The sequence below is a fragment of the Topomyia yanbarensis genome, chromosome 2, assembly GCF_030247195.1.
Source record: "Topomyia yanbarensis strain Yona2022 chromosome 2, ASM3024719v1, whole genome shotgun sequence".
Lineage (NCBI taxonomy): Eukaryota > Metazoa > Arthropoda > Insecta > Diptera > Culicidae > Topomyia > Topomyia yanbarensis.
The window spans coordinates 94,124,870-94,139,964 of NC_080671.1; the positions used below are offsets into that span (position 1 = coordinate 94,124,870).

The window sequence follows — 15,095 nt, forward strand, 5'->3', positions numbered from 1 at the left end:
TATGCGATTGCATCGCTGAATGAAGGGAAAATTTTGACTAAAAAATGGTTAAAATTAAATCGTTGCTTAAACATTTTTCGTTTTTGGTGTCACAGCTTCTACGGGATTTTTTCAGACGACAATCCCACTATCCCACCCTGACGAAGAATCGCAAACAGCCCTGGCGAAATGAGCGTGAAAATGACCATTTGGCAAAAATTCTGTTGGTCTTCGCGGTCGATAAACCCCGCCGGGGGTGGGTTGGGGCTCACTCGATGGGGGGTAGGATGTTACGCTTCCTATTATTTGTCGACTGCCCTCCTCCCTTCTTCAACCGGTCCCCACACGCGAAAACCCGCTTGACCCGTGCCGAGTTCAGTTTGCAACATCATTTCGCCAACTTTTTCTCCGTTTACTGCGCGAGAGGGTGTCTGGTTTGCCGCACGGCTAATGAAGTCAGGCAGAGTTTCCCAGCACCCTGGCTCGTGGCGGCGGTAGTGGCGGCGTCGACACGGTGTCGGACGGTGCGATTCTTCCATTGTTTTCTCTTTCGGGTACGTGCCGGTGAAGACGTGATCACGGCCAAATCTCATATCTCAGCCGGAAACTGGCCACAACCGGCGGAATGCTTATTGTTGTTATCAGCATCCGGTCCGACGGATCTTTATGGAGCGAAGGATGTTCGTAATTAAAAAAAAAAGTCGTAAGAAAATTTTCTTTTTATGCCATAATTTCAGGTCGCGTCGTTACTTCTGGCTGCTCAATTCCGGTGGTTTGCAAATGACGCTAAATTAAGTTGGAGAGACGTTGGAAACAGCTACGGGTTTTTTGTTCGCACTTGTGGTATGAGGAACACAACTCTAAAAAAATAATGTAATTTTCTGTGGCTGAGACGGTGGATACTGAAAGGCTTTTGTGTGCTCTCTAGATTTTAGATAGCGATTCAATTATCGCAGCGTCGTAGTTTACTGATTAGTGGGCAAATGAGAGCATTAAAATTCTGATGCTTCAAAGAAAGATATGAAATGAAACTATTCGTTTGACTCATCAAAGATCTACTGCTTACTCAACTGAGAATATCTTCTTTTACTAATCTTATTTAATATGCAAACCCATTGATATATTTCCTATTTTTTTGCATTTAGAGAGTGAGTCGCTAATTATTGCGATACTTTCAAACTTGCATAAGTTTTTAATACATTACAGACTTAAACCAAATTTTGCTTAATTTCACGTTGAAATGTACTGTTTACATCCGCTGTGACATTTTAGTGAGATTTTATGTCTCAAAGGTCCTTTGAAGGTTCCAGTGACGGATGATAGTGAACCACAAGTAAGGAGTTGGACAAAAACCGAAAACAGCGCAAAAAGTTCCGACAGAGAGCTGATTTCAAGCGGAATCCGAACATTTCAACGCAGGACTTGGACAAAAAAATTGTTGCTTCGCAAACTTTTGTCCAGAGGGCCATGGAAAGATCCGCATTGAAAACGTACAAGATGCAGAGCTTCCCAAGTCGGGACGAACACCATTAGAGTGGTCCGACGACTGCTCACGAAATACTAGTGCCGCGTCATTGATGATGAGACATACCTTTCAAGCAGTTGCCGCGAATGGGATATTTTACGGGCAGGGCCGGCGGATAGCGTGGGTAGTATGGGTAATACTACCCTAGTAACATTTGAGGTTTTATGATGGTTTTTTAGCAACTCATAAAACTTAGATTGCACTTGTAGCATGCTATAAAGCTTCAATTGTTACTTGGGTACCCACTCGAAAATAACCGAGAGGGGAAATACCCGCTCGAAAATTTGGAACAAACTAAAACCTGAAATTAAACGCAGATTTGTCTTGCACACAAAATGCATGCATCTGAAATTCTCGATGTACAATAATTTCATTTTTTTATTGAGATACAAAATACTTTTGGCTTACATTTTAAATTTCTTGAAAATATGGTATAATAATTAAGATTTGATTAAAATTTAAGCTTATTTTTTTAGTAATACCAAGGGGAATATATTTTGACACATCTACATCATAAAACAAGGAATTCAGATCGATATGCAGAAATTTTTTAGTGCATTTTTAATCAGACTAAAGGATGCAGTTAGAAATATTTTCAAAGGCTAGATACACATTTTATTTTTTTTTTGCACGAACTATTATTTGATTACCCCCCGGAAGTCGCGCTGATGGCCCACTGAACGAGCAGCCGCTGGTGCCCTAAGACGATTTCGCTAGATTTTCAGAGCAGCGTGCGCGACTGCCGGAAGGTTAACAATTGAAACAAGGAGAAACACTACTAGGCTTATCATAAGGATGGCAGAGATATGCACAAGATGAGTACCAGAGACCGTATCAGGGAAAGTGAAGACAGGGTGGACAACAATTAAAAGAAATTAAACTTGTAGCTTTTTGGTAAACGGAATAATACTACAGGACATCATAAACCGGATCGCCCTCCTTGGATGCGCTGGGAACTCTTTTGGGACTAGATTTCCAGGTAGCTGTTAGCATATGTTAGCATAAATGAGAGACATATAGGGAGAACGAAGATAGCTAGCGATCTCAGAATGGAACAAGGCCGAAGGGATTCGCTTAACGGAGATCTGGCGCTAGGGCACAAGGCGAATGAACATGAGCCTTATTCATCCCCTTGAACCAAGGCTTGTTTGTGCCTTTGGGTCCTTTGACAAGAAATACTGAAACACTCGTTGAAGTTAGGCGATCTTTCATGAATATCACCTTCTAATGCCTAAATGTACGCCTTTTCTCGTTGCCATTCTAATCTAAGTGTCCGCTTTCTCATTTGTTACTTCGGCGATATCAGATGGGTGCCGCTTAAGGACCTCGATCCCTGGTCAAAGCCACGGGGATATCGTGAGGGTGGGCTCTACAACAGCCTCTTTTAGGGCGACTAGCTCTGCCGTGAGTAGCGCGCTCGCTCTCAGGGTCGGTTTTTACAGGGTTGAACCGATCAAGAGATCAATAAACGCGGACGAAGCTCAATTATACAGATTTTATTTAACCTAACTTACAGTGTGTGTTGTGTGTGGTTTGCCGGCCGGCGGGTGACGGGATGCCGATGCTGCTGCTGCTTCTGCTGGCGATTACACGGACGATGCTGATGCTGCCGACGTGTTTGTGGGTGACGCCGATGTAGCCCACGGTTTCTGCTCTCGATATTGGCTGTCCGAATGCGGACGCCGATACTGCCGACGCTTTGACGGACGATGCTGGCGATGATGATCAGCGAACTGCCGTCCGTGCGGGTTGTTTTGCTGGTCTCCAACGATGCACCGGCGAGGTGCTTGAGAATGTTGACGATTTCTCCGAGCGTTCTTGCCACGTGCGGGGACCTTTGGGTAGCGCACTGTGTGTTATGGTGCAAACGCTCCGACGATACCACGGTCATTTAAACGCTTGCACGTGGTTACAGCGGTATACTGCGGCTTCGGTGTAGCTAAAAACTGCGGGTCCTGGTAATGAAATCAAGTGAATTGTGGGAAAGGTGATATTAGAGGGCTACTGGGTCTTTATTCGTGGGCTAAATTCGAGGAATTAAGTCATTAACCAAGTATGGTTTTCGCTTGCGTTCATACCTGATTCGAGGTACCTATAGGCACAAACTATTCCGTGCACAACCGTAAAACCTAGCCAATAGATGAAACATTATTTCTCTCGTGAATCCGTCGACAAACCGGTGCCAATAATCGCGTTTTCAGCATTCATTTAGTCTTTCATTTGCGTTTTTATCGTTGCGTATATTCGAAAAAGATCGGGCAATTTAACATTCTAAAAATCCTTATAGGACCTTTCGCGTACAATTCTGAGTGCTCTCTACCCACCACGAAGTGGGAGATCGTCCACTGCTGTTCGTGCCGGATCTTGTTTCATCAGACCTTTAATTGCAGTATCGTGATCAAGCCTTGTGTCAAAACTTTGTATGCTTCCTTCGGAGGAATTTTTTGTTTTGATTCGTTTGTTTCGGATATACTGCTCATTAAAGCATGTATCACCACTGAATCACAATGCACAAATAAGATTACCAGATTTATTTAGAAAACATCAGGAAAATACCAAAACATGGTTGTCCCCGCCATAAGTCTCAATAAAAATGTAAATCTTGAACAGCGTTTTTCACGGTTTGTGGTTTTTCCAAATGGGACTCATATACTTTTATGGGCAGTATAGCGGACACATAACTGTTCCAATCAATAGGCACACTAAGGTCGAGTACAATGATAAAATTGTCGTGAGTATCATGCAGTAAGATAGATCGGTTATCAACGTGAAGACAACCCTATGACATACCGTGGGAATTGAAATCTTCTTGAACCAAATGAGGTGCGATGTATAGAGGAACCATGTCTGCCTTTGATTCGGACTTGACAACCGACAACTTCAATATCTGGTACCGAGGATTAACTCGGGCCTGGCGAATAATGTTAAAATTGTTGAAGATCTACGTCGGTAGTTAATTCAAATACATCGTGTCCAACCTAAAAAAATCATAGGAATGAAATATAGGGACACTCGGGGTTTTAGATGTACCATGAGGAGATTCCTGTTAGTTTCTAAGATTTCCGAGATGTGGAGCCACTTACTTTAGGTTTTGTAATAGCACCCATTAAAGGACACTCTCAGGCCTTTACGAGGAAGCTTAGGAGAGGAAATAATTCTTTTTTCGAAGGCACATTAGAACATGTTCCCTTAATGGGATTGTCAGATTATCGCTCTTTATTGGACAAGGGAGCGTAGAAATTACTCGTGGTTTCTGCGTTTCTACACTGGGTATGGATTGTTCGCAATGATGACATGCCCTGAGACACAAAAAGGCGAACAGGTAGACGAGTCCCGTTCAAAAGAGCAAACTTTGAAAGAGTAGATCCGGCGAAAGACTCGACATGAGACTGATTGAAAATAAGTTTTTATACTCCTCGATTTATGCTGAACGCGTTTGCTTCAAAACCAGAATTTTCACTGACTGAAGAAAAGGGTTCTGGAAGGAGCCAATCCCATATTTCACAATTAAGGCCCCTATCGGAGACTACACCATCAATCTCTACGTACCAGGCGGATACGTAGACGAGATACTTCTTCGTATACGGCCGAATGTTATTTAGCTAGTTTACACAATATATCGATGATGTTAAATGGCTTATATTCGGTCCGGAAGTAGATCCTCCAGGGGCTGTTGCAGTAGATGAATATGATTTTTGTCGAAAAGGAGATTTATCGGCATTATTTTGCCATAGGATAAATATTCAAATCGACCTCTATTAAGCCAGAGGAGATGTCTGTTGTCGGAGATATCTTCCCATTAGTCAACACCATCATGCGGGCTGCAATACTCGCGCAATGAAGGTTTTATCGGAGGAAACAGAAAATCAATGCAACGAAATTTAAAAGAATAGAATAATTGATACTTAGCTGTAGAACATCTGGTCAGTGTTAGTCAGATTGGACTAAGTCGCAAAATATCAACAAGCAAGATAATGATAACACTGGATTAAAAATTTCTTCAGCTACATTCCACTTTTGTCAGAAATGTAATATGCTACAATTAGCATGAATTGTGGCAAATAATATTTTAACATTATAATGTGAAGGATGCTGCGATTCAAACTTTAAACTCGTTTTTCTCGAAAACAACACAATGTCACTTAGTCCGATCTGACTTAACACCGACCATTTGTAGTATCAGTAATCAACAAACAAATTTCCGCTGAGCCGTCGGTCACTCAGCCTGTTAACAAAGGGTATTTCCAAATAGCCACCAGGTATTATCCAGGAATTTTCACTTTCACTTACATACACCATGTCTGAACTTTCGTCACTACGAGTAGAATTCACTCCGAATCTTACTACCCACTCGGGTAAAAAGTGTTTCGCCGGGCTTGTACGGGTAAGGATAAGTTTGCTACGGTTGACCGTTACAAACAGAAGAAGCTGTCGAAATTTGCTTTGAAGTATCTGATTTAGCAGGCCATATGCACTTGTGGAAAACAGAATGCCACTATTTCAAAACCGTACAGTGGTGGATCCAGGGGGAGCGTAATGGGGTCCGGTAGAGAACTTGTTGAGAAATTTTAAAACTGTTTCTATTTTAATTCGTTGTCCTAGCTTCGACTACACTAAAATTGGAACGATATAGAGAAGATTAGTATGACCCCTGCGCAAGTATGATACGCAAAATCGTGGCGCCTCTGAATTGCTTCCAGATAACCCCTCTCATCTCATCTCCAGCCCTTACACCGGGCAAACTTCGAAGGGAAATCGACGCCAACTAACGAACTCCAGCACAAAACAACCCAAAAACTGCATAAAACTTTGGTTTTAAACTGTTCCATTTTTTTTCAAAAATTTATTCACGATGAATTAGTTGGAACCCTATAACCCTGCCATCTTTTTATTTGTTCTGCTCCCAAGCCCAGTTCGATGGGAAAATTGTTTACAATCATAGGGCATTACAATAACCTTTTCGATTTTTGAATCATTTTTTCAAAAAATTTCAAATTTTTTTCAAAAAGTCCTCGAAACAAAAAAAAAATTAAATTTGCTTTTAGCAGTTTACGTTTGTTTTGATACTAGATGCTGATGTTTCATGCTATTTTTTAAAATATTTCGACAAAAAAGTTCGATTTTCAACATTTCATGTACTCTCCCATTTTGGATCTTTTCTTATATTATAAAATCAATATTCTAACACCGCACCTGCTTAATGATATCCGATTGAGCTATAAACTTGCATACATTACTTTTTCGATATAATAAGCATTCTATGTCAGACTTTTTGTGAAAATTTAAGATAACCATTTTCATTGACATCTTTCCTCTTGAACACCCCTAGTTCTCCATAAACTGTGAAGCCACGTTCCAGTTTTTTTAAAAAATTTCGTCATCATAGGTTTTCTTGGACCCCAAACTTTCGCCACTTTCTTTCTTTCTGCTCTAATTTTTTTTTATTTTGTTTCACGGACCTATAACAGAAAGTTACTTAAATATGTAGGTTCTAATGGGCCTCGATAGTGGTGCATCGAAAAGGTCGGGAGGGATTCCTGGGCCGTTTTTATTTGTCATGCTTATTCCCCCTCTCGCCTGTTCGAACCCAAGTTCAGTCAGTATCAGTATTTTTAATATTTGTACGATACTCGAAATTCAAATGTTTATTTTTTCATATGCTGTATGTTATATGTAGGATTGTCACAGTATATAATGTCTTTCTCTAATACATTTTAGTACAAGATTCGTACGTCCATCTGACCTTTACTGAATGAATGTCTCATTAATGTGTTGTTTCTTCTTTTGCTGTTTCTTTCATGGCGATACTCAAAAGCACGTGGGAACGTTCAAAGGACCACACGGTTATACCCACCATTCACGATATCAGTTTTAGTCGCATGGATCGAGAAGACTCTTACGGAGCAGTACTTTTGGGGATCAAAAAGTGCTATTTTTCCGATCAAATCGACCTTCCCTCGACACAAGGCATTGAAGTTGTCGCTTGCCAGACTAGAATAGAAGGCAAAGACCTTTGGATTGCTTCCACCTACATACCCCTTAGAGCTTCAGTTGGCGACCGACGGCGATATTGCGGAACTACTCCCCGTACCGAGGCTAGTTTTAGGTGATTTTAACTCCCACGGTACGGCATGGGGTTGCCTTCATAACGATAATCAATCTACCTTGCTCCACGAGTTCTGTGACAACTTAAATATAACTATTTTAAATACTGTTGAATTGACACGTAATCCAGGTTACCTAGCACTTCCGAGTGGTTTGGACTTGTCCCTCTGCTCGACATCGCTGCGGCTAGATTGCGTGTGGAAAGTAATCCCTGATCCCCACGGTAGCGACCATCTGTCAATCTTAATTACTATTTCCAACGGTTCAGATCTACCGAATACAATCGATGTTTCGTATGGCCTGACATGAAATATTGCTTGAAAGAGCTACGCGTTCGCAATATCCGGCAAAATCGAGTCCATACAAGAGCTTCCTCCGGAGGAAGAATATAGGTTCTTGGCTGGCTTGATTCTCGAGCCGCGATTCTAGCTCAGACTAAACGCGTACCATACACGAACTCTCGTGGACGGTTTTCCAGCCCATGCTGGGACAAAAAGTGTTGGATCGTATACACGGAGAAGACCGCCGCGTATAAGACCTTTCGGGACGACGTTATCCGCCAGTTACCGACAGTACGCGACGTTAAAAACGCGAATGAAGAGTGTTTTTGGGGCACGGCCGAAACAGCACTAATGAGAGCGTGGAATATTCCAACCGTTGGATATTCGATTTCGCCAAGAAGGTCTGTCTGGATTCCGCCCCGGCACATAAGATCTAACGAACAACAGTTTTCGATGGTCGAGTTTTCACTAGCTCTCTTATCATGAAACAATAATACCCCAGGGCCGGACAGAACTAAATTCAACTTGATGATGAAACTGCCAGACTCTGCCAAGATACGTTTGTTGAATTTATTTAATAAGTTTCTTGAGTGTAAGATTGCCCCTCATGACTGGAGGCAAGCGAAAAAAGACCAGGAAAACCAGCCTCAGACCACAACTCGCATCGACCGATTGCAATGCTGTCCTGTATCCGGAAAATGTTCGAGAGAATGATCTTGTTTCACCTCGACAATCGGGTCGAAGCTAATGGCTTACTGTCAAATACATAATTTGGCTTCCGCAAGTGCAAAGCGTTTGAAAGATACCTTGGGCAATTTGTCAGCTTGGTTCCTCCAGCTGGGTATTGAACTATCCATGGAGAAAACTGAGCTAGTCGTTTTTTCAAGGTAGCGTGAACCAGGTTGGCCCCCGCCAAGGGCGCCAGTCTCAGAGGGGCGCTGAGATCATGACCTTTTTTGACGGCTTTTTAATTTTTGTGAGCATAAATCATGGATAATGTGTCATTTCCAAGTGAACTGAACACTGAAAAAGAAGAGAATGTAAGCACCAAAGGGTTGCAAAACTAATGCAATTTTTGCTCGTGGAGAAACTGATGTCGTTTTTCATTGAAAAACACTGGGGCGGTGGATTGCACTGGTTTTGCACTTTCTAGCAGAAGTGGGAATGAAACACGTCTAGTGGCCTGCTCTTCTGCTAGAAAATGCAACACCTGTGCAATACACCGCCCCGGGGTTTTTCAATGAAAAACCCCATGAGTCAGGTTATAACTCCAACTGCTGTTTTAACTGACTCCCCCATGCGATTCTTCCAAAAGAGAATAATGTTCTTCCATTATTAATAATGATAATTCTTCCAAAAATTCCATTTATCCAAAAAACATAATGATCTATCGTAGTGACCGGTGTGGCGTAGTGACTTTTTCTGCAAGAGTGCTTAGATCGTCTTTAAAGGGAACGCTTTAGATTCCTAGGACCCTTGATCATATAGATTCTGTCATAATAGGCATAATTATTTTTCAGCATTCTCAATGCAAGAGTCATCCGCGCGATTCTCGGTACAACTGTCGAGAATCAAAGCTTACCCAATACGAGTTTGAAGGGACAAACACAATTTTGTCCCATCCAGTGCGAATTCTATTAAAAAATCATTGCTCATTGAAGCAAAGGGACCTTCAAATAGCCCCGTGCTTCAGTAGATCAACGCACAATTTCGAATCGGTGACTCTACCGTCGATCTCAACTTTGTAAGCGGACATTTAGACACCATAGTCCTTCATACAAGCCTTGTCGCTACTAACGTCATTTGGTTACTCTAAACTAAGTACCACAATTTTGAGCTTATCTGGACGACCTTTCGCGATATCTTTGGTCCAAGAGAAGCTCAAATATGGTCCAACCGAGTTCAATTAATGTTTTTAAACGGGTAGTCGGAATCTGGGTCTTTTCAGGAAAGTTTATTTATGTCCAGGTCTAAAACCTGGCGCAAAGTGAAAACTTAAAGAATACGAAGGCAGAGACAGAAATTTCGTAAGATACAGGTCGGACTCGATTATCCGGGGATTCGATTATCCAGGGATTCGATTATCCGTGATTCGCTTATCCGGGGAAAATGATTCGATTATCCGGGTTTTTCGAAAAAAATTCAAATTTCAACTAGAATGTCTGATTATACTGCTAATTCGATCATTGCAGTCAACAAAACTTTCGGGGGGTCTAGGGTTAACCTCCACTCAAATTTGGCTTACCTCAAAAATAGCTTATATATGGGTTATTCCGCGCAAAGTGGCCAAAAAACCAAAACTTGAAATCGATCTTCACGGATTGGAACTAGTTTTGAAGAAATTGTTCATCTAGAGTCAATATTGCTTGTGGCACTAAAAACTGAATTCTAACCGCACTGCGTACTTACCATTCTTCCTTTAAATTGTTCTCATAGACTGGTTAGTTCGACTGGTCTGTCTATGAAAGTACCATCTCTATCAACTGAAATACATGTGTTTTGACAGCTCACAGGTTTGAGATCACTCGCACTTTGAAAGTGCGGAGTCCAGGTTGGTGGGAAGTGCACAATATATAATATCCTAAATTATTGTGTCAATTTTAACCACCCCTCGGTCCATGGGAACACTCCTAATTTTAATAAATTGTTTCAAAAAATAGTTGTTCTTCGGATTATATCTCTGGTACTGTTTGCACTAGAATCAATCAGAGAGATGATTTTTGAAGGATTTGAATCTGGAAAAAATGCTAGGTTTTACGGCAGTGATGCCAAATATGCAAACTTTTTAGTTTTAAACTAAAAGTACATTTAGTTTTAAACTAAAAGTACATTTAGTTTTAAACTAAAAGTACTTTCTGTTTGGATTCTAGGATTCTGATCGAAGTTTTCTTAGCATTCTGATGGAATCTATTTCAAAATTTCGATTGAATCCTTATCCGTATTTCTACGGTTTTTTCTCTGAATTTTAATGCAGGATTCTAGAGAAAAGCTTCTCAAAGATGTGGAAATCCTGCTAAAAATAGAATTCTACTGAATATTATGATTTATTCAAGAAGCTGATAGAATCATGTTCCTTTTTTCAATGAAATGCTCTGAGCTCCAGTGGACTTTGACATAATATTGCTCTTCTTCCTCTATCACCTTCAACAATTGATTCCTGTTCATAATTCCAATGTCATCTTTAATCCATTCGACAACAGCTATAAATATTAACAGTAGAACAGAAGTTATTACAATTAATCTGATTTGGTTGCGCTAAAACAGTGCTGCTAGGGATAGTTTATATTAATGGTGAAAATGAAATTTTGGAATATTTTCATAGCATATTATGTGTGAATTTTATTGAAAACTGATAGAACTTTCTAATTTAGATGGCCTTAAACCACTCATTACCTGAAATTGGACTTGAACGTAAGGTGAATATTGAGCAGCTTCTAGCACTGCGAAAGAAGCACCTATTTTTATTAAACCAGGCTTCTCGTGTTTAATGACACCAACAGTTCTAAGAAACAATAGTTTTGAAACCCTATTACTGCCGTTATAAGCATATTTGTCCCATGTTCTATGGGATTCCCTATATACATGGGACAATTATGCTTAGAGCGGCACTATATGTGGTAGAAAAAAGTTGGTCTCGACCATGATTAACAAGATTCTGATAAGATACTCGGCAGTCACTGGAGGCGAGCTCAATTCATGGGTAGCTCAAGCAAAAATGGATGTTAGGCTATGTAAAGAGGGTGCCAGCAGTACTTCTCGCTGAGGCCGCCGGGAACCCATCATCTATGTAACCTTCTGTAGTTCTTTGCTGGTGACAAACATGAGTTTGCGAAGACTACATGCGTAGTGATCACCTGACAATCCGGTACGACATTGGTCAACTAAATGATGCTACAAAGACAAGGATCTCTTTTTGGATGCACAATGCACCCTCTTCTAATGAGTGTTAAAAAACGTTAGCTGTTATATATGACACCACCACGTAAATTAACCTGGATGCAAGAAACAGGCGACTCCCAGTTTAGTTACAGAATGTCGCGCTACGGCTCTGGCTAAGACGGGCGCTTTAGAAGGTGACATCTACGAAAGACCAATCCGCTTCAATTAATTTTTCAATATCTCTCGTCAGAGGACGTTTGAAAGTTGGCAGACATTGTGGAATCATTGCTCCAGAGTTAGGACGGTAGTTACATTCTATTATCCCAAATGTATCAACGAAACCTTGGTTTACAGGAATGGACGTGACTCGGGATTTCATTCGATGTCTCGACTTGTGTCCATTTACTACACGTTAGATGCTCATCTCCGACGTATTGAGCTTGCAAATAGTGGCATCTGTGTTTCTAACGACGCTTATCACGATATCGAACATATTGTCTGGGCATGCGCCGAGTACTGTTATGCCAGATCTCAACTATTGGATTCCCTTCGGGTCCGAGGAGGATCACCGATGATCACCCAGGATGACAAGCCGTGATTTCCCTTATGTGTCTCTTGTTTACATCATCCCAAAACATCAATATACAGATTCAATAGCCCCACAAATACCCCATTAATTTTTTTTTACGAAAATTTATTCTCAAGGGCATGCTTCTATCTCACAGAAAAGTCTAGTCGGACTTGAATCCAAATAATGCATTTTATGTGACTGACAGATTTGCTTATTCTCTCTCTCTCTGTAGTGTAGTAGTCCATACCGATAAAGCTCACCACCCGAAATACAGATAAGAAATGGGTCACAAAATCAAAAGTAAAATTTAGCAAGTGAAGTTCCCAATTCAATTCAATTGGCGACAAAACCCGCAGTTTGATTCATACGACTATACCAGCCGGTCACATTGTCTAACACAGTCCAATCACAGCTACATAAACAATAGTCATAAATTTAGAAAGGGAAAAAAACGCAAGCGCCATTATACCACGAGGGACCTCCATAATCGTAAATCGTCCCGAACTTTGAGAGTTGCCAACCATTAGCCGGTAGTCGGTAGCGGCAGCATTCGATGCTATCTTTTTCGCATTCGCATCGATTTCCTGGTGCTGGGTATGTGATTTTTGCGGCAACTCATCCACCTCACATACTCGTACACGAGTTCGAAAACTTGAACCTAACAAAAAAAACAATGCGAGCTCGCTAGTGTGAAAAACTTTCAACTTCGATCCGTCCCACTCTGGGTTGGAGTACTATTGGTAAATTTAGTGGGCGACTTGCATTGGATGGGTCGTGCGTATCATCATCTGGTATAGGTGTTCCTTTTTGAGAAGTGTTACAACGTGTTTCTGCATTTCTAGTATTTTTTCTAACAAATGTTCATTAAAATGTATTTTAAATCTCAGCTTAAAACGATAACACCTGATTTAGGTTTGGTCTACTTGGTGGTTTGTTGGAAACACTTTTACCCAAGATGGCTGCATACCAACCAAATTGCTTCTCCATCGAGACGATCCAGTGTATGTAAACAAACCAATAATTCTTGTTGAAAAACAGTTTGAAACTTTAGAGCTTCACAAACTTTGCAACATTGAAGCAGGAACTTCGTTTTTCAAGCATAACCTTCAGGCGAGAGTATTTCCGTTCCGTCCATTGTGCTACCGAATCGATAGATTCTAGATATGAGCGTGGAGTTTGCTCTTTCTTCAATCGACAAATGTATGAGGAAAATGGAAAAGTGTCGATAAAAATGTGGGAACAGCATCCCTTAATCTAAACAAATGTATATGCTCAATATTCCTCCGAAACAAAGTTGTTCAAACCAAACAATTGAGCTGAACATCAGGGACAAACATCTGTTAAGATACGATTCAATACAATTGAGAGGGACACAATCGAAATCGTTGACATAATATCTATGGAGCTGTAACGAGAAATCACAACAAGTCTGAACCCCCGCTCCCCCGCCAGAGTGAAGCCGGAGGCAACAGTATTGGAGCCAAAAGTTCAGCTAAAGTACAAATGACCCTACTGATGCCGAATCGACAATGCGAGCGAGCGCAGCGCCAGCGAGGGAAACTAACGACTTTTAGTTTCGTTGGCCTTTCACTCACTATTCCGCTTGCTGCTGCTGCTGCTGCCTGCTCTGCTCCCCAATCATCGCGTTATCGATTTGGAGTAGGAGAAGCGAACGAGCAGTAACTGGACCAGTTGGAGTGATAAAAATTGTTACGATTATCGTGCTGACCCTATTTTCCCGTATGTAGTGGATTTAGCGACAAAGCTGTAGTACTTATACTGTTGCTGTACACGTGATGGGGCTCTCAGGGTGAGGTTCATAGGAAAGATACAATTACGTACAATATTATCAGAAAAAGAAATCCAAATATAACCTATAACAGCGATTCTGAACCTGGGATTCACGGGTATTTGGGGGCCCGGAAATAGTTACCGGGGGTCCGCGAAGAAGAATATCTTTTTTGGATACATATTGAAATTTGAAGCTTTTTTGTTGACAACCGAAAACCGCTGACCTATAGATAGCCAATGGGTTGGGGCACTGAAAAAAGGTATCTTGGCCACATTAAGCTAGAAAATGTCATTTTTGGCATAAGCATAAGCATAAGAGATCGCCCGTAGTTGCTACTCCGTTATTGACCAGAACCAAATTAGGTTGCAAAATGTTGATTGGAACAACATGCTTGGGAATAACATGATGAGCCACATTGTACAATCTATTCCGATCCCTTCATGCTGATCAATACCGACGTCGGCCACGTCCGAATGCAGATCTTCTGGGAAAGGAAGGAATGTTAGTCCGATATATGTTGCTACTAGAGACCGAGGAATCCTCTGCATCTCCACATGTATCACGGGAAGGGGAGAGTTGTTAGTAAGTGTGCTAATAGCGTTATCATGTAATAATTGCTCTGGGCAGCCGGCTGCCGAGAATTTGGGAAATTTATCATTTGTTGTATTAATACGATTAGCAAAATAAGCAATTTGAACTCCGGATAGCCGGCTATAAGGAGCACTGCTTATATTTTATAATAATATTCAATCACGCGACGAATTTATTCGTGGTTTCTATCGTGTCGGTGCTGATTTTACCCGGCGATCGTTTGAATAAAATGAGGAATCTTATACCGAAGGTTCATCAGATTCTTCCATAGGTGTCGCGGAGTTGGTGCTTTGGAAGGAAATAGGGTCTAGGATTCGCTCGAAGCAAGCGATGCGACCTGTAAAGCATAGTTTATTAGGGATCATCCATAAA

The 15,095-nt window shown here is 41.2% G+C and overlaps 1 protein-coding gene and 1 non-coding gene across 3 annotated transcripts in view; both read left to right on the forward strand.

Annotated features, from left to right (window-relative positions):
• Positions 1 to 15,095, forward strand: part of LOC131678865 (follicle-stimulating hormone receptor-like) — a 497,363-nt gene that overhangs the window by 23,234 nt on the left and 459,034 nt on the right. The gene's annotated exons all lie outside the window — the stretch shown is intronic.
• On the forward strand, positions 6,095 to 6,200 carry LOC131686479 (U6 spliceosomal RNA). Its single transcript, XR_009305134.1, has one exon. It is a non-coding gene; the product is annotated as a U6 spliceosomal RNA (small nuclear RNA).